Here is a 21,440-nt window from a genome sequence, read left to right as displayed (position 1 = left end):
TGTTTTTGGGGGAAGGTGTATGATAGCCTAAAAGGGGACAAAAGGCATGTTTTTGAGAACAGGGGCCCTATAGTGGGCTGCAGCTCTAGCGCTGTTGTGCCTTGTTGGGGTTGCTGCTGCGTCATGGCGGACTGTGTGTGTGTGTGTGCGTTTGTGCGCATACGGGAAGGGGGAAGGGGGAGTCAGTCCCTGCCTTTTCAGACTGTGTCTTTATGTCAGACCTGGCTGCGTCTGTGGCACAACACTGCACAAAGGGGGCCATTGTTTGTTTGGGTGTGTGCGTTTTATTCTGTTTCAATCATCTCTGGAAATCCTGCTTCTTCGAGGTGGTTAATGCTTTGCCTGTGGCTCTTTCTTTCCTCTTCCTTGGATAGCCGTGCATAAGCAACCCTTTATCCCTCTTACCCCCCACCTGTGCTTGCATAAGAACTGTTGTTATGGCAGTCTCCTGGGCATTGGGCAACATGTTGCTATGTCTAAGGAAAGGATTTTGTGTGTGTATGTGTGTGTTGGGGGGGTGGGGGGTGTCAGTGGTTGTTAGGGGCCAGGCCTGGTGTTGATTGCAGTGCTGATTGGTAAGGATCGGATGTGGATTTTTTTTTTCCAGCTGTGCAGTATAGAGTCAATGATGTTTCACCTCTCCTGCCTGCACAGAACATGGCCAGCACTCCTTAATCTGACTATCAGCTAATCATGGGGGTGGGGGACTGACTCACACCAATTTTCTTTGCCCTTTCTCGCTCACTCCTCACTCCCCATCACACCGCCTGACAGAAAATAGACACCTGTCTAGTCCAGAAATCAATCCATGTTATTTAGACCTGTCCACACTACCCACTGTTGACATCTCTCTCTCTCTCTCTCTCTCTCTCTCTCTCTCTCTCTCTTTATATATATATCTATACACACACACTACCCGTCAAACGTTTAGACACACTCATTATCCCCCCCCCCCACCCCCCACCCCCCACCCGGCTTTTCAGAATATTTCACTCCAAGTCATCTGTTTAAAAAAATATATATTTTTTTGTAAATAAAATGCTCGTTTTCTAATGAAAGAAATGAATATGTTGGCACAATTATCATACACCGATTTCAAACATTTAATCATACACCTTCAGACCATGAGAAACATTTCAGTCTTCAAACTTTTGATGATTAGTATAATATAATTTTGTGTATATATATATATATATATATATATATATATATATAAAAATGAGTCTTTATTGGTCACACATACAGTAGAGCCCAGTGAAATTGCTTTCCTCGCATACCCAAGCCTTTCAGGAAGCTGGGGTCAGAGCACAGGGTCAGCCATGATACATCGCCCCTGGAGCAGAGAGGGCCTTGCTCAAGGGCCAAACAGTGGCAGCTTGGCAGTGCTGGGGCTTGAACCCCCGACCTTCCGATCAGTAACCCAGAGCTTTAACCGTTAAACCACCACTAGCACTATATATATCTATATATATCTTAATACAATACTGTGCAAAAGGTTTAGGCACATGTAAAGAAATGCTGTAGAGCAAAGATGCCTTCAAAATAATGAAATTACGTGTTTTTACATTTAAAAAAAATACTGTAAAGAGCAGTGAATAGTAGTAAATACAAGAAAGTCAATATTTGGAGTGACAAAAAATAAAAAATAGTAGATTCCGGTACAATTAGTGCAGTTTTATAAGGAAATGAGCTGTAAGTTTTACTGAGCATCTTGCAGAACCAGCCCCAGTTCTTCTGGAGACTTTGACTGTCACACTTGCGTGCACACGCACACACACACACACACACGCACACATGTACACGCACACACACACACACACACACACACACACACACAGACAGACAGAGAGAGACCTCCACAAGACCTCATGTTCCTCAAGCCATTCCTAAACAATTTTTGCAGTGTGTCAGAAAGAAGCCACTGCCATTAGGGAATAGCGTTTGCTTGAAGGGGTGTACTTGGTCTCCAACAATGTTTTGGTAGGTGGTGTGTATTAAATTAACGTCCACATAGACACAAGGTTTCAGAGCACAACATTGCCCAGAGCATCACACTGCCTCCACCGCTTTGTCTTCTTCCCATAGTGGATCCTGGTGCCATCTCTTCACCGGGTAAGTGGTGCACACGCACCCACCGTCCACATGATGTAGAACAAAATGTGATTCATCAAACCAGGCCACCTTCCATTTCTCCATGGTCCACTTCTGATGCTCACATGCCCATTGTAGGCACTTTTGGTGGTGGACAGGGGTCAACATGGGTCCTCTGACCTGGTCTGCAGCTACACAGCCCCACCAGTCTGATCTCTTCTTCTTCTCTTCTTTTCTCTATCAGTTTATGATACTGTATGTGTGCACTGCAAGGCGAATACCAGAAAAGTCCAAATTCCTCATACCTTCACATTTCCTATATGTCTCCTGGGCAGTATATCAGCTTAGACAGTGGAGGATAATGTTCTAGGCCCCTACCCCTTGTGTCCATGAAAGGCCATCTGCTATATGACCTTTGGGAGACATCAGAGGCTCCCCTGTCAAGCCATGTTTGAAATGACCGTAATTATTGATTTCATGGGTCCTGATTAAATGGCTCTATTCTTGCAAGAGTGTCAGCATGTATGAGACAGACAGAGAGAGCATTAAAAAAGGAGCATACATAGTAAAAGAGCATTGCGTCATCAGAGATAGTGTGACAGTGGTGACTACCACTGTGACTAACAATTTTTAAAATCTAAGTTTTTGTTTTTTTTAAATCAAGCAGACCTGTTTAAGTACAACAAAATGAATAGGTTTGTTTCAGAAAGAGTTGCAATCAGAAGGAGGACGGAGAGAAATAGAGAAATTGTAGACAGAGAAGGTGAAATGGGGAGAATAGAATAATGATGTCATTAGCAGCCAATCAGGAGTGGGAGCTGGGGAAGGCTGTCAGCTGTCCTATTCCATCCACATCACACACACACACACACACATGCACATTTGTCTTACTATCCTTGTAAAGAACTTCAAATGACATAATTAATAAAGTCATTAAAACGACATAATTATTACATGTCTACACCCATATCTAATACTAACCTCAGTAACTGAAAGGCTTCTTTAGGTTTTATAAATAAAAGCTGCAATGTCTGAAAGAACAAAAAATATATCTCCCCACAAGGTCAAAACCGTCAGTCACACTCTGTCTGTCTGTTCTTCTAACTGAAATATTTGTCACTCCTATCATATTTGTTCCTTTTGTGACAGAACTGTCACATTTTCTCATTAAAGAGTACAGCTGAAAGGCCACTTGAAAGTAACTGCTATTGTTGATGTCAAAAGTGGAGGTGATTCATATTTGAGTCACATTTGAGTATGCCGGAAACTTTAACTGGCTGTTTAGAGAGGGTGAAAAAGAAAGAGTTCATGCTGTACAGTTTACAGACTTGGGCTACCGTCATATTTGGCCAACAGTAAATAAGCTCACGTCATGGATTTTTATTTATTTTATTTTATTATTTTTTTTATTTTTTATTTTTTTTACAGTTCACTAATAGTTGCTTGGTGTAATATTTTAATGCCAACTTTATTCTCACCCACACAAACAGTATGTGGCAGTAAGAGGGTGTTAAACACAGCCCATTGAGCCACCAGTCCGGGGAAACGATCTATGAGGGGAAGTCATCAAACACCACTTGCTTCCTTCCTCTAATTTGGAAAGATTGATGTGTTGATCCCCTGTCAGCTGTAAAAAAAAAAGAAATTAGTTCTCTGGCTTCATGAAATCCCTCTTAAAATGTAGTGAGCTGAAATTTACAGTAATGAAGTACATGTCATACAGCTATATTTTGAGAGTTGCACCAAGTTTTCCATGACAAACGGAGGCCAAAAAGAGGTGTTTAGGCTGTTTAGCTGTGGCATGCCGCCACAGTTACTGGTCTAGCCGGAGCCTTGTCAGTGGAGCACACATGAAAGCAGGGAGAAACAAAAGCAGAGAAAGAAGCAGGGGTGGCCGGGTTTGCTCAGCTCACTCCAACCAGCTGCTGTTTCTAAAGAAGACCACAGCACGAGGCTTGTCCCTCTTTGAGAACAAAAAGGAGGGCCACACACACAAGCCTTATTTTTCTCCTCCCTTCTCCCAAATTAAATAGTATAAAAGAATACAAGTGTGCCATGAGTGTGTGTGTGTGTGCGTGAGTGTGTGTGGGGAGCCAGATGCCGAATGTTAAGTAGCTGGGGATGCCAGAGAAAAATGTGGCAGACGTGCACCGGCCACTCAAAGAAGAACAAAAGGGAGACGAGCCAATACAACAGGAGAGCTGTAGAAGTGAGGGAGAGAGGGAGGGAGACTGTAGGGGAAGTTCAGATTAGGACGAGGCATCTTTTCAGACAGAGTGCCCTTGACAACCTGTTGAAGTGTCACCTAAGATGAAGAAAACACCTGAGCTGTAGCACATCCATAGAGGATTCCCACTTTCCTATCTATGTATCTCTCTCTCACACACACACACGTCTGAGAAGAGTGATTGTTTTACCTAAAAAAAAAAAAAAGTACTCAAAGCCACATTATATTTTCTAGTTACGTTAATGCCAAATACATGTCATTTTAATTGTAAATGTACTAGCAAGATATTTGTGTGTGTGTGTGAGAGAGAGAGAGAGAGAGAGAGAGAGAGTGAGAGAGAGAGAGAGAGAGAGAGAGTGTGGCTGTACCATAGTTTGGGAAAAGAATTGTGAACCCCTAGACCCCTGACCAGGCCAGGAGAGGTGGCCAGACACTCCACCTCACTAACTCTCTCTCTCTCTCTCTCTCTCTCTCTCTCTCTCTCTCTCTCTTCCTCTCTTTCTCACACACACGCATGCACACATATATATACACGTTACACTTTAATGATTCAGTGATGGTGGGGGTATTGAATTGGAATGGAGATTAAAGGTTAAAGATTATTTGCTGTCACACAGCTGTGTTCTGCCAGTTTCACTGCAGCAGTGTGGTGTCTATAATCAGTACAGGTTCTGTTACACACACTCAGACCATGTATTGAAATATACTAATGACTGTTAACCGGAGTGGATAATCACCCTCGACATGTCCCTTAGGATACTGATTGTTTCTGTTTCTGTTTCTGACATACCTGCAGCGAACTGTGGCTTCCCCCACAGGAGCAGGATAAACTCAAAGCTCCGAGCTGCCAGGAAACTCCCTGAATCTAATAAAGCAGATCTGAGAAGCGGAATATTTTTAGCAACCTTGTACACTGAGAGGAAACACTGCTGGATCTGCAGAACCTAAAAAAAAAATCAGCATAATTTTATTTGCATTAGCTTGCTGGTGGCATGCGCTCAGGATTGCAGCTCTGGCGCTCTCCACGTCTCGGCAGGGCTGCTAATTGCCGTCAGTTTCGGCTTGGAACTTGATTTTGATGGTCTGTTTCAGTTAGTGAAGGAGGTGTGTGCAGGGAGAGATGTTCCCCTATTGAGAGTAGAGGACTGGATTAGCACTTGGGGCAGCAGGGGGTATGGAAGGACATGTCTCAAATCTTGATAGAGTTTGGATCTATGTTCAGTTCCAGCAAATCTAACCTGTTTTTCACAAACAGGACATCAGAGACATGGATGACTGAGCAAGAGATCGAGAGAACGTCCTGCCTTAATGGAGGATGTAGAAGCTGTCTAGGGATCATTACCCACGACCCCTTAGACTGTAAAAGCATTACTAAAGTCAGACATGACATAGTAACCTGTTTAAAACTATACTAAGTACTAAGTCCTGAAATGCACAAAGAAGTTACTGAAAAATTGTTTTGCAAACCAGACCTCTAGCATTTGATTGACTATTTTGGCTGACATGGCAGATGACGAACCATTTTCCGGTAACCTGCTGGCAAATCTGATCAACTCGCCACTAGCCGCTTCACACCAAACTATGTAATAAGGCAGAGTTCTGTGACATTTTTGCCATTCCTGTGGCTATCTCTTTGCTATCTTTGCTGTTGCAGTGTTCAAAAGTTGTTTTCCCCCTGGAGCATAGAAGTGTGTATACAGTGAAATATGGCGAGTCATTCAGATTGTTACCGTGAAGATTGTGTCAAGGTCTTGGCCAGTGTCTGAGACTACCAAAGAATAAACAGTGTACTATTGCAAAAACCAGCTACATGAATAAGGTACTGTCAAAAATAGATCATGTCCTCGTCATCTCTAAGTTTTATAGCCCCGCTTTTAAAATAGTTACAAATAGTTCATATTTCAAAGACGTAATTGGGGGGAAAAAAGTGATCAAATTTGATTCGGAAAAAATCAATGAGAATGAGCTTCATGTTTGTGCACACAGACTGTTTAACCATACCAGATTAAATAATACAGACCATTTAAAATAATTGCAATTAGCTGATTATGTATTATGCAGTCCACCCCATTTTATTTATTTATTTATATTTTTTTTTACAGTAAGTGAGCTTCTCCAGCAGAGAAATTGTGCCACCAATACATGAAGTGAAACGACATACTTTGATAACGGTCATGCTTGTAAGAAAAAGGGAAAAATACGAAGGTTGTCGTGGGAAGCAGAAATGACGCACATATACATTAAAGCTATTGAAATGTTTGGGATTTTTTTCACCAGGAATTCAATAGAGTCAAATAATAAACTACATACTTAGCAGTGCAGAGAGACCTGCTGCTGTGAGATATGTAACAGCAGCGAAGAAAAACATGAGTTTTGTAACAGATGGCACGGCCTACGTGGAGCCCTGATCATCAAGGCTGTCTGAGACCTGCAGAGACAGAAGGAAGTGAGATGAAGTCTGCAGAACTGTGGCAAGTTCTCCATGATGCTTGCAACAGTGTACCAGCTGTTTTTTTGTCTAAAACTGCACAACAGTATGCCTAAGAACATTGACCGAATGTTGATTTTGATTCATTTTACTGATGTGGGTGAGACTTTTGCATAATACTGTATAAAGGGCTGCACAGGAACTGCTCAGCAAACAATAGAGTACAACATGGGACAACACTAAACCAGACTTTACGAAAAGGTTTCTGAACTGCTGTACAAATATTATGTAAAATAAATAAATAAATAAATAAATTATATTACTGGAACATTAATGTGATTTATACAAATGAATTACATGTATGTTGATGGTTTTCTCTAAGCAGACGTAGTTGGATTTATGCACTATAAATGTAAATGCAATATTTATCTCTTGCACATCTCTTCACTAATATGATCATAGATGATCCTCTGTATTGTCGATAGACAACATCTGAGCTAATAGAGTTTTGTACACTGTTATTTTAAGTAATAGATTTTCAGATTTTTAAAATTTAGGTGTGATTGAATACAGTAATGAACAGGAGCAGCTCTCAAGAATTAGTGCTCACTGGGCATAGTAGAAGTGAAGATCCTGTCTTGAGCTTTGTGAATTGCCCTCACAATGTGTGTATGTGTGTTTAAGTAGATGCTGTGTGTCTGTGTCTGTTTCTGTGCTGTATTACACCAACTGTTGAGGGGCTTCAGTTACTAAAACTCACATCAAATTCAAACAGGTATTTGATATGTCAAATTTATATAAACTCTCCTTTCTTCCCTGTGGCTGCAAAATGTGTGCACAATATACGTACGGGGCCTTTAACATATTGTGTTGTCATTCATCTTCAGTGACCACTTTTTTCTGGTCAGGGTTGCGGTGAATCTGTAGCCTGAGGGATTGAACACTGAAGATCCGGAGGGAACGCTGGGCGTGAGGCGGGAATACACCACAGATTTTTCACAACATGATATATATTACACAGTATATTAAACAAACAGCTTAGCAGCAGCTATGAAGATTATGGAAGCAATGGTGTACAAGTGTGGGAGTTAAAGAGCGAATCACCGAGTTTGGGTCATGGGAAATACCATGCATACCAAAATGCAGAGATCATTGCATACTTTGTGTGAGAGAAATGCAAATATCTGTATCTGTGTCATCTCAAAAAATGTTAACATGGAAAAGTTAATGTTATACCCATAATTTCATTTTTTAAAAATTGGAACTTTCATAGATTCTCTATTCATTACCCATAAAGTGAAATATTTCATGCCTTTTTTGTTTTAATCTTGATGATTATGGCTTACAGCCCAAGGAAATCAAAAATCCAGTATCTCTAAATATTAGAATAAAGAATTTCTAATACAGATTTTATGTAGTTGGAATTTGGAAACCAGTTTCTCTAACTGGTTGTTTTGACCATTATTTGATTGAAGTATCGCTTCAGAAAAGATTTGAAATAAGTAATGTCTGTCTTATAAAGGAATGATTTCTGCCGATTTCCTGGATGTCAGATTAATAGGGCAGATTAATGCCCGGACCTCCCAGTCTTTTCTTCATATCTAGCAAAGGGCTGTAATTTGTTTGTCATGTTTGATGGCAGATCTGTACCAGACTTGAGATGGGAAGATAGGGATGAGAGACTCCATGAGTACTGTGTAAAACTGAACCGGCAAATCACAATGCAGGTTGAACTTTTTCAACTGGAGCAAGATGTATATCCTCCTTAAAACATTTTTGTGATGGAGTTATTGTTAATATTCTATTTCTGGTATTTATAAATTGTAGTTCTCAATAACTTGAAGGTCTTCACAGATATACTGTGAATTATTGTCAACGTTGCAAGGGTAGACTTGCAACGGTAGGAAGTGAGGGATGGCTTCTGACTTCTCCAAAAGTCCAGCTGTTCAACCTTCCTTCCATAAGACTCGGGTGAAATACGTCACCCTTACTGTTCCTAGCTTTTCCAATTTCTATACGATGTAGATATGAGACCTCTGGACACCCAATACGGATCTGAACCAACATCCCCAAGTCAATTCTCTTCAGGTTTTCGCTTGCCAACATTGTGGTGATTTCATTCAAGTTCTCAGGAAAGATCTGCATCATGTCAGTCATTATAACACATGTTCATGACATAAAACAAATCAACATATTGAATTATCGTACCCAATACCAATCCACCATTTCAGACCAGTATCAACACCAATACCAATGCTCAATATTGGATGAGTAGTAAGTGCTGATTGAGTGGTCATGTGGTTAACTATGAATTAGTGTTTCAGATTATCCAGAGTGAGTTTATCTTTGAAGAGTGTATCATATCAAATAACCTGTGTGATATGCTGCTTCTTAAAAAATGTATAAATAAATAAGCAGAAAAGGTACAAAAACATTCGTACACTTCTGCACCCATCAAGAAAAAAGATTCTTTGAATTGGCTAATTGAAAACTTCCACATCCCTACACATAAGCCCCCCTTCTCCTGATAAACTGTCGCTTGGCCTCCATTCGCACATTGGGACCTGGTAGAGTCTTATGTTTTATCACGCAATAACACTTGCCTGTCACTAACTAAGACTAACTACGATTTTCCACCAAGATTTTCTATTTCTGTTTCTTAAAAGTAGGCAACTGAATTTCCCCAGAATGATGTACTTACAGTAATGTTTTGGCTTGTACTCTTGAATGTTAGGTATGGATTGTAAGATGAGTGTCTGGGTCAAATAAAGTTCAACCTAATGCATCTTGTGGACTGATTACTCTGACACATTTCAAGGCAAATGTTGACAAGTGCATTGCATTTTGTTCCTGCATTGGAATGAAGTGCATGTTGAAAAGTTTAGGCTACTTTTAAAAGCCAGGACCATCAATTATAATCAGGCTTTAGGCCCTGTGTAGTGTTATGGCTGGATGTCTGTGTTTACATGTTAACTGTTTCTAAGGTCATTTCACAGACAACATTAAGAACTTTTAGTCTCTCTGCATTTTGTGCACGCAGTCACATAGCATGGTCTTTATGTGAGCTGGGAGGAAAAGAGTGCACAAAGTTGTCTGTTACTATACAATTAGAAAAGCTATGTAGGTTCATTCTTTTTTAAATAAAACTTGTGCTCACTCCAATTAAATAGTAATTCCATGCAAATGTCAACCTTGCCATGGAATAATAAATAAAAAAGTTTTTAATTATCCACTTGGGTGAATTTAATTGTTCTAAACAACAAATATAAGAGACAATCCCACATAGAACAGAGTATTTCAGCCAAATTATAGTTTTTCAAGAGAGATATCAGACATGTTTTTTTGTTGTTGTTGGGTTTTGTTTTGTTTTTTTACTTTTTCAAATGGAGTTGGATTGGAAGGGATGTATTCATTCATTCATGTTCATTAACCAGTTTATGCAGGAAATACTGTGTGCGAGATGGGAATGCGCTCTGGATAGGATGCCAGTCCGTGACAGGGCACCATGCACATACATTCACACACTTATTTGTTTGTTAAAAATTTGCACAACAGAAAAGCATAAGTGTGTTTGAATCAGACCATGCCACAGCCATCTGTGGCCCAGCCAAAGCCATGGTCTCTGGGTGGCATTGCTCTCTCTCCCCTGTCAATCACAGCAACTAGCTAATCATGGTCCAATATATATAAGCCAATACGAAGGAAAAACACAGCCTTCTTAACCTGATAAATGCTGTGTCATACAGCTTGCTGTGCTGAGCTTGTAGCAGAGAAATGTTCAAACATCACTTCAGAGATATGGAATTGGTACAGGTTTGAAAGGTCAGATGAACAAGTTTATGTAAAATTTAATGTTGCATTATATCCTAAGCAGTAATTCACCGGTTGGAATGACGTCATTTTCGACCTTGGCACTTTTGACAGACGAAGTGTGAAAATTGACACTTTCATGTTAGTATTTTGTTAGCAACAAGCTAGGCAGGTTGAGTGATTCGTAGCTCAGTTGTGGTGGTATTTCATGTCATGAAAGACATGAAATGGGTTGTGCTTTGGCACTGTTCCTCTGCGTGGATGAATCTGATGGTTTGAGGTATACTTACGGGTTGTATATTAGCTACAATATTTGACAATGGAGGTGGCGGTGGATACGGATTTCTTGGAGTAGAGGTGAATTGCTCTGTCTCATAGCTAGCAGAAAATAAGTGCAATTAACCACACTGACCATAGCAAAACAAACAAACATAAGAAACTCGATACCTAGCTGAATCAAGCGAACAAGTGTGCTAATGTTAGCTAGCTCTTATTGAGCCACTGAAATGACCTGTTCAGCAGAAAAAGCCATCTCTGCATCAGTCTTCAATCTCTTCAGATCTCTGAGTTGTCGCAACCTCTCAAAAGCCATGTCGATATGTATTCGTAGCATGCGCTCTGTCGCTTTCCCTTGTGACTCAGGTGATTCCCCAGATGATTCTGTTTAGAACTATCCAGATTAAAAACAGCCACCTAAATGCAACTGTTATAAGAACAAGCTACAAACACTCCACCAATCTCAGCACCCACACAAGCGATATAGTAGCCAGGTGTTATTCTTTCTGTTTACGGAGGTGATGTAACCATGCGATGACGAATGACGTCAAACTGACATTTCCTGCAAATGACCCGAAAGCTAAAATTATAAATCTTTATTATAAGCGTATTTTTGCGAATTGTGGTAAGGTAAGGAGACATTTTAGAACAATGATTTTTTAAATGTACTTGATCAATAATTGATTTTTGTTCATTTTTATCCAAATAAAGTTCCGTACTGCAGCTTTAAAAGAACCAATGTTTGCACTATTTGCTATAGATGGTGTTCCTATTTTTGTGCATCTACATTTTCCAAAGTCCATTGTAATAAATAAAAAGTACACAATTTATTTATAATTGTATTATGTAAGAACAAAAAATGTCATTTGTATTCGAGGATTGTTCATAAATTAAAAAATAATAATAATAATAATTTTTACCCATATCGATCAGCCCTACTGTTATGTGATACAGCATGAGCAGGAGTTTGAAAAGATATGGTTTGCTGGCTTCATGTACTTCGGAGGAAGCATGTGTTAACCCTCACCCTCCCTGGTGAGTAGTTGATTGAGGAGATCTGGCTTGGTGGGGATTTTAGCAGGTGACCAAAATGGGGAGGAAAAAAAAAAGATGATGAATTGATACTAACTGTAATATACACATAAATATTTTACTATTTTCTGCATTCTTCTGAAGGGTTACATGAGCATGAATTACTCAATAGTGATATGCTTGTGCAGGACATAAGCAGAGACTCTTCAAACATAAGTTCTCATATCACATTTATAATGCCCAGGACATTTTGAGCTCTTCAAGTTTTGAAAAGAAATCACTGATAGATTGCATTGGTTGGTTGTTTCCTTTGATTACTTCAGCGATAAACTGAAGAAGGTACAGCAGAATCCATGCCAACACATTGGCTGTTTATGTTGAAATCCAGGAAGTTACATTGTTCTCTGAACATTTGTGCCAAAAAGCTTTCAGAAAACATGCTGATGATGTGCTTTCAGCTCTCCATCCACTGTTTCACCAATAACACTTCATCTGATGCTTTGAACACGGCTTATCTGGCTGTTTGGTCGCGCCAGGGAGAACTTGTTTACCACATTTCTCCTCCAGACTCAATAACATGTCAATCACTGGCAGCCCCCTCCTTCCCACCAAGCCCGCTGCTGCTGCTCTACGATTGGTCAAGCCAACATTCCTCTCAGTTTACCTCGTAGCCCTGCTGCCCTCACAATGGGGGATCAGATCTCGATCAGTCTGACCGCATTTACACCATCAGCATGTGGTTTTAACAAACCAGGGTGCGTTACTCAAAAATGCAGTTGTCTAATTATGTTGCCATTCATCCATAGTTTATATGGACATTCACAACCTGAATATGAAAGCTACAGTATTTAGACAGATTAGATAACCCAGAGTGCCCTCATGTCAGCATGATTCAGCTGCTACCAGAGTTGATAACCTGCAAGTATTTTAAATGCAGCCATGGCAATCAAGAAATAACACTTTTATTGTGTGTTGTAGATTACTGTGTGTACATTACGGCTCGTGCCAGTAAAAACTTTTGAACACCCAATATTTTAACATTTTTATTTACTCTAAAATGTGCAAATATAAATAAGGAGTAGGTAGAAGTGAATCAAGAAATGTTTAGAAATTTTATATTATGCTAGATGTAATCTAATTGGGAAAGACCAAATTCCTTAGCACTCTAATTAGGCACTTATAACACAGCACATTTGTTTTACATTGTTTACATGTGTTTTTTTATCTATAGGTTTTACATGTTTACCCTGCAAGTGCACCTGTCTTTAATAATCACTAATTTAGAATCTCATTAGGATCTGAATGGTGTAAGTTACATCACAAGTTAATTTATTGTATATCACAATATACACATTTTATGAAAACATGATCTAAGCTGAAAGGACCATTAACCACATTAAGATTTATTTTTTTTATTTGAGTAGTCATGTAAATTGCAGTGGAACAACAACAAAACAAAACAAAAGCAGCCTGGAAATACAAAAATAGCTTAATACCCTATTAAAAGGTCTCCTTAAATCACTCCAAACTAATTCCTCAACGTCACATGGTTGCTGAACGTGATATGAGACACTGTCGGTGTTTTCCATTCTGTAGCGATAAAGCCTTCACAGGGGATTTCCACAACAGCGGTTTATAGGGTTATATCAAACACTTTGTTATTCAAGGCACCAAGTAATGAACAGTTTGCTCATAAGATTTTATATGCCATTTTTATTTTGCAAAAACAAATATAAAATAGCCACTGTAACCAGCAAGTTGGCCTACAAATGTAGGCCAAGTGTGAAACATTAAAATTACATTTTGGAATAGTGAATATAGTAAAACTGTCCAAATAAATGCTACGGCATGTTAAGTAATGTTTGTAAGTGAGCCTACTTTAGAAAGCAGACTAAATGAAATGTAACTGGTAAATAAAATGGGTAGATTTCTTCCTTTAGTCCCTCTGTTCATTATTTACTTGTTGTTGGTTCTGTAGGTTATAGTGAATATGTAACAGAAGAACATAGATTTCAGGTTGTTTTTTTTGTTGTTGTTTTTTTTAATGCACAAGAGCCTCTTCTCTGTAAGCACAGGTATTGTGCACCTTTATCGACTTTTTTTTTTTTTGACACTTAGGGCAGAAAGCATAAACAAGCAGGAACATGCACTGTCTGGAACTTGAACATTATGGGCAACAGTTTTATGACATGTAAGGTGGCATTTTAGTTCAAATACATGTGTCGCCAAAAATAACTGCATTTGTTGCCAAATATATTTACTACCACTTGAAATTACTACCAATTTAATCAAAGTCACTGAGCCATGGAAGGATGGACAAGAGGGGAGTAAGTCTACTGTGCAGAACACCTTACATTTACAGCGCACTTTATTAGGAACACCTGTACACTCAGTCATGCAATTATTTAATCAGCCAATCATGTGGCAGCAGTTCAATGCATAAAACCATGCACATTGGGCCAGCAGCTTTGGCTAATGTTCACATCAACCATTCAAATGGGGGAAAAATATGATCTCAGTGATTTTGACCATTGCATGTTTGCTGGTGCTAGACTGGCTGGTTTGAGTATTTCTATAACTGCTGATCTCCTGGGCTTTTCATGCACAACACTTTCTAGAGCTTAATCCAGTGAGCATCAGTTCTGTGGATGGAAACACCTTGTTGATGACAGAGGTCAACAGAGAATGGTAAAACTGGTTCGAGCTGACAGAGAGGCAGCAGTAACTCAGATAACCACTCGGTACAATTGTGGTGAGCAGAAAAGTATCTCAGAATGCACAACACGTCAAACCTTGAGGCGGATGGGTTATAGCAGCGGAAGACCATGTCGGGTTCCACTTCTGTCAGCCAAGAACAGAAATCTGAGGCTGCAGTGGGAACCGGCTCACCAAAACTGGACAGTTGAAGTTTAGAAAAACGTAGCCTGGTCTGATGAATCGCGATTTGTGCTGAGGCACACAGATGGTAGAGACAGGACTTGCCACCAACAGCATGAATCCATGAACCCAACCTGCCTTTTGTCAATGGTCCAGACTGGTGGAGGTGGTGTAATGGTGTGAGGAATATTTTCTTAACACACACTGGGATTGTTAAAACCAATCAATAGTTGCCCTAATGCCACAGCCTATTATTGCTGAGTATTGTTGCTGACCATGTGCATCCCTTCATGGCCACAGTTTACCCATCTTCTAATGACTACTTACAGCATGATAATGCACCATGTCACAAAGCAAAAGTCATCTCAAACTGGTTTCATGAACATGACAATGAGTTCAATGTTCTTCAGTGACCTTCCCAGTCACTGGATCTGAATTCAGTAGAACACCTTTGGGATGCAGTAGATTCGCAGCCTGAAAGTTCACCTGAAGAATCTGCAGGAATTGCGTGATGCCATCATGTCAACATGATGGACCAGAATCTCAAAGGAATATTTCAACATCTTGTGGAATTCATGGAATGAAGAATTGAGGTTGCTTTGAGAGCAAAGGGAGGCCCTACCCATTATTTGTAGTGCCCTTCCATCCAAAAAGTATTGTTCTTTGCCACTTGAATGTTGGTACCAAAGGAAAATGATACAAAAGCAATAAACTAATTAATCTAGTGCCTACCATTTTGCAAAACCTGTGTGTACAAAGTGCCCGAAGGAATTGCACAACCGATCCATGGTTTGGGAAGAATTCTTCTTTGTGAATGCAAACCTGCGATTATAAGCTTCTCCCCCAAACAAGCGCAGAATCAGTCAAGCATATCACAAATCCATTACAAGCATGAGTAAATTACATTACTCTTCAAATATACACTAGTATGCTTGTTTAACTTCTTTAAGTAAACTTAGTAGTTTATTTGAAGGAGATTGACATCATTTTCATTGACAAATCTGAGCACATTGTGTGACTTTGTTGAGATGTCTACTGAAACTCGAGAGGAGACTTATCAGAGTTAATAAAAGAGATCTCTTTTTAGATTAGTTATTTTCTGTGGTTAGATACAATAGCACAGACAGAATCTTTTATTCTCTCTAAATACATGCATCAGAATGTATTCTTTGTAAATCACCTCCATTTCCAATTGCAATCAAAATTATTCGACCCACACTGCAAATCAGATTTATTGTCAAAATTTACAGACTTTCAGCTGTTTGCAATGAACAAATCAAACAAAAGCAATTGAAATAGTTCAAGACAATGAATGCTTCAAGTGGTTTCCCCAAATTCAACCGAAAATGCAACTTATGATGATTTCTCCAGTTTCAAAATTATTCAACCCGTTCATGACAATTATCTTTAGAAGAGCACCCTATTGCTGTTATGACCTGCTGCAAACGAGATGCATAGCCATACACAAGCTTCTGGCAGAGTTCCTGAGGAATCTTAGCCCATTCCTCAAGAGCAATGGCCTCCAGTTCAGTAATATTCTTGGGTTTGCATGCTGCATCTGCCGCCTTCAAATCCCACCAGAGATTTTCTATGGGGTTCAAGTCAGGTGACTGTGATGGCCCTGTAGAATCTTCCAGGACTACTTCTGCAACTAAGCCTTGGTGGAATTTGAGGTATGCTTGGGATCATTGTCCTGTTGGAAGGTCCAATGATGCCCAAGCTTCAGCTTCCTCACAGACGGCATGTTTTCTCCTAGGATTTCCTGATACTTCAATGAATCCATCTTGCCTTCCACATGCTGCAGGTTTCCAGTGCCAGAGGATGCAAAGCAGCCCCAGAGCAACACCGAGCCACCACCATGCTTGACTGTGGACAGAGTGTTCTTTCTTCATTCTTCTTCGTCCAGACATACCGCTGATCCATCGAGCCAAAAAGTTCCACAAACCTGGATCCCAAAACTCCTGTGGCTTATTTATATGATTTTGAGCTGACTTTTCTTGTGCTTTTGGGTCAGTAGTGGTGTACGTCTTGGAGTTCTGGCATGGAAACTTTCTGCGTTTAGTACACACCTTACTGTGCTCACTGAACCTCAGAGCCTGTTACCACCAAGTCTCACTGCGGGTCTTCTGCAGTCACTCGAGGATTTTTCACAACCTGCCTTCTCAGAAATCTGGTTGCTAATTTTTTCTGCCCCGTCCAGGTATTTCATGAATTTTCTACCCATAGCCAGTTCAGGTGTTTCATGTGTTCCAGCTCAAGCACACCTGGTGCAACTAATGAAGCCCTTGATTAGTTGTATCAGGTGTGCTTGAGACAACACCTGTTTTGCATATTTGTGCTGTTGTGAGGGATTCTGTTCAGGGGGTTGAATAATTTTGAAACTGGAGAAATCATTACAAGTTGCATTTTCAGTTGAATTTGGAGAAACCACTTGAAGCATTCGTTGTGTTGAACTATATCAAGGGTTGACTAATTTTGATTGCAACTGTATGTATTGGTATATTCGGAGTGAGCTGCGCGACATGTTCATCTTTCATTGCTAGTGTAACTACAAACTGCTGTTATAGAGCAAATGAAAAACATATTCAGCTTTAAGTATTTCGTTTAGCTGGCAAGGCTGATGTGATTAAAATAAAAGCATTAAAATCTGTTAATTTTCTTAATAAATGTTGATGTAGTATTATTTAAACTGTTAATTTGTGTTGCAATGTTAGCAGAAATAATACTAAGTAACCTGTTTACCAGCAAACTAAATAACAAGTACAGTGTGCCCTGGAAAAGAATATGGGACAATGCAGAGGTTGAGGGGATATAGGGTAAAGGAGAGATGGAGCGCTTTAGCTACGTGTGTGTGTGTGTGTAGAATTTTGCGTGACGAGGGCGGCGTTTCAGCCAGGAACACGGAGATGACGCACATTGGTAGACTCTCATTTTCTTTGCTCCATTCTTGCTCGCCTGTGCTCAAATAGTCTAATGGCACTCAGTTTGCGATACGCTCCACGCTCTGCAAACCACCGTGAACAGCTCAGCAAATGATAGGATACGGCAGCGTTCCAAGTAGTCTGAATAAAAATGCTCTTATTCTGTTCATTTTGTAGGTGGTTTTCTGAATGAATTTGCAAACAATGCCTAAAATTGTTTTCCATAATGCTGACCCTTGCTGAGCATATTCTTTTATGACTGAATTATAGGAATGGAAAATAAAGTCTGTGACTGTTGATAAGAACAAGTGGATTAACATTCTGCTTTCTGATTATGCTCTTGCTTAGTACACGGGGCAGTGTTTACAGTGTGCTGCTAAAAGAGCACAAGCCCACGAATCAGAATCCAAGTGTGTCAGTGGGTTCTTGCCAGGCCACTAACACTGTGTTTTTATATGCTCCTTATTTCCTGTGCTCTCTCTGAGCAATGTTACAGTGTGGTGGCTGGAAGAAGCCCTTGTGCGCACAATTTGTTTCATCCCTGAGGCGAATGTGCATACGTGCCACTCGGCATATTGCAGTGATTTGGAGTGCAGCAGTGGCTGTGTGCTGTGTGACCTGGCTGTTTTCACAGAGAGGGGGAGGGCTGGGCTCCTTGCTGCTCAGCGTGTGCCCGTGTTTTTGTTTTCTCTGCAGTGCCAGACCAAAGTGGTAGTGAGGTGGGATTTTCTCTCTCTTTCCTGCATAGATAAAGAGGCACGAGCCATTTTATTGGCTCACATCACATTCTCTGCAGGCTGTGTGGTTCTCTCTCTGTCTCTTAGGTCACTGAAATTGTATAAACAACATAAAGAACAGAACTGAAGCATGCACTGGTCTAATGTAGAGTCAGAAAGACTTCTTCCATCTTCCAGCAGATCTAACATCAAATTCCTTAACATGTATTTGAGGGGAATTTAACAAAGTATTTACATCTTGTCCCCATTTCATCATATTACTGTCACAGATAGAATAGAAGCGGATTCAATCGCAGGTACAAGTTTCAGTTTATTCAACAAAAAAAAAAAACAAGCAGAAAATCCAATGCGTAATGCAAAGTCAATGTCAAAAAACAGGCAGAGGGCCAGGCAATGAACAAACAGACTGAAGTGGGCAAGGCACAAATGCTCCAAAACATTAGATAGAAAACAGGACAAAAACAGTAGACTCAAACATGGTATATAAGGCTTGGTAACAACACAGCAAAGTATGTACTGACAAAAAGCCCTTTTATGTAGTGAATGTGAGCCTGATTGAACCCAGGTGTGCTGTGTTAGGAGTTAGGTGATTGTGCGCTGGGACGGTATTAGAATCCGTGATGGTCATATTTGTAGGCCGATGTGCCTGCTGGGAAGATGAGTCCGTGACAGGCTGTGATATGACAATTACAGCCTTGCTCAATTAATTTTTTTATCATTACTGTGTAAAAAAAAAAAAAAACTTTAAAAAATGTATTAAACATTAAATATGACGTTGTAAAATAAATATAATATTACATTTACCCCAGTATTCAGACACAGGTGTGTTTGTACAGGAAGTTCACCTGTGTTAAAAACAAGCCATGAGGTCAAATGAATTGTCTGTAGATCTCTGAGTTGATTGGACATTGGTCTGTCCAAACATGTCATGTAAAAATTGTGATGCCTGGCATAGCTGAGTGTAGACCACAGTCGGTTGGGAACAGGCCAGTATTATGGAGCCGCCTAAAAATAAAACAGCAGACCCCCTCTTTGTACATTTGTGTTTCCTCACTATGGGAAATGAGGCCAGCTAACAGTACACAGGCTGTGAAATGGTACATTCTCTCTATCCTTCTCTCCATCTCCATCACTGACTCCCCTTTCCCCAAGAACTTCAACAGAAGGTATGCATGTTTGAGATGTTTTCCCCAATCAGGGAATCTGTAGAAGCAGTGTGAAGCTTTTTTCGCTGCAGAACATCAGCATTGGCTGCGTTTGCTTTGGCTGCCCCCTTTTGGTCATATTCCGAGCAGAAGATCAGCATCCTCCCATTTCCTCTACTCCCTCCTCTCATCTGCAGCAATGCTGATATTCTGCAGGTTATGTGTAAGAGCGAAAAGCTCCTACATGCGGCCTCGTTTTCTGACAGTTCAAATGTAGTGCCATTCTAGGTGAGAGGGAGATGTGGGAAAAACAGTGAGCACTTGATTGCATCTGGATTTAGAACCAGAAAGACTGCAGCTATTAATAGCGTATAAAACATGGCTATTTAAGGCAGAGCAGCTCTTACTTGGTGTATTGCATCTACACCACACTCTCTTCTGTATCACTGCCATACATTTATGACTTTGAGAAAGGTGACCAAGTGTGCTTTGTCTCACAAACAGAGGCAGCAGATTTGAGAAAACAAACAAGGACGTAACCAGAATAATGTTGCATTAGCATTTTTGGCGACACTCTGTCTCACCTGTGGCAGAATTATCCAGAAATTCCTCTTTGCTTAGTGTATCTTGTGATCTGGCAGGACATGGGGAAAGAATGTGGGGGAAATGCCAGGAGTGTTTTTATGTGTGTGTCAACTCTATCCTTAGTTAAGTAATGCGATATTATGTGAAATATTTATGTCTAGGTTAACCCTCTTTGCTAGAGTAGGAGGTATATGGGGATCACTTAAATGTAGATTCTGTACAGAGCACATCTGCTCAGAAGCTTTATTAATTACAGCACTAAACACATCGGTCACATTTTCTCAGTCAGTCAGAGTGCTACATGTCCATAAATCAGGAAGGGAAATGTTTCATTTAGACGTGTTGGTAATGCCTCTGGAGTGTGTCACACATAGTGCCAAGAGCCCGTTGCCTGGCAACCATGATTGCCTGTCTTCTTGCTGGCGTTGTCTTGTGGAGCTGCTTGTCTAGCACAAGGCTTCCAGTGATGCAGCGGTGCTTAACATGCATTGTGCCTTCTTCAGTATACTGAGATGTTTTTTTCCAAATATGAGTGTCATGGGTGCATTCAGAGCCGAGTATCAGCAAATCAGAGGCCTAGCTCATGGCATTCCTGTTAACAGTCGAGACTTGTTTCTGTCTGCTGTTCAATAACTTAGTCTGGCAGAACGATTCTCACATTGATCAGAGATTTGTAGAGAATAGGGTCAGTTCCCTCAGCTCTGCAACAATCTGTACTGACTACATCTAAACACTGAAAAGTCACTAAGATTTTTTTGATGAACACCTAATTCGGTACACGCCTATTCTCGTTCTCCACTTTCTTTTGTTTTGCGTTTAAGTTTCTCACGCTCTAACGCAAGCCGATCCTTCTTGGATGCAAGCGAGCCAAAGGCAAGTACTTTGACGCCAGATTATATGTACTTTGGGAAATATCACGGTATCACCTACCACTCCTTTAACACAACATTGTTATTCAAAAGCCCTTTCCCACATTTATATCTGCTCCTAGAAACAAGGAATATGCAAAGACTAAGTTGCCATAAACAAAGCATTGTGGAAACAACAATGCGTTTAAGGTGAATATTAACGTGATCTCATTTCACCTGTGAAATATGCAAATATCCTAGCTATGTAGGATAAATAAGCTGATCAAGTAAGTGAGAACTTAGAGAGCTGTCAACAAGGTGAGAAAAAGGATTACCAGAAACTGTAATTGTACAAAGATGCCATAAAATGTGCGTCACCTCACCAGGTGAAATGAGCCATCGTCCTTTTTTCCACGTCATTATTTGCTATGTGGTTTGTTTTGGGATAAGTTGATGATTCTTT

General features: G+C 40.2%; 1 protein-coding gene across 1 annotated transcript in view; it reads left to right on the top strand.

The window, feature by feature from the left end:
* The window catches only part of igf1ra (insulin-like growth factor 1a receptor), a 115,832-nt gene that overhangs the window by 64,059 nt on the left and 30,333 nt on the right, over positions 1–21,440 (top strand). The window lies entirely within an intron of this gene.

The sequence above is a fragment of the Ictalurus punctatus genome, chromosome 4 (assembly GCF_001660625.3).
Source record: "Ictalurus punctatus breed USDA103 chromosome 4, Coco_2.0, whole genome shotgun sequence".
Lineage (NCBI taxonomy): Eukaryota > Metazoa > Chordata > Actinopteri > Siluriformes > Ictaluridae > Ictalurus > Ictalurus punctatus.
Note: the sequence above shows the minus strand (reverse complement) of the source record. Positions and strands in the feature narration are given on the sequence as shown.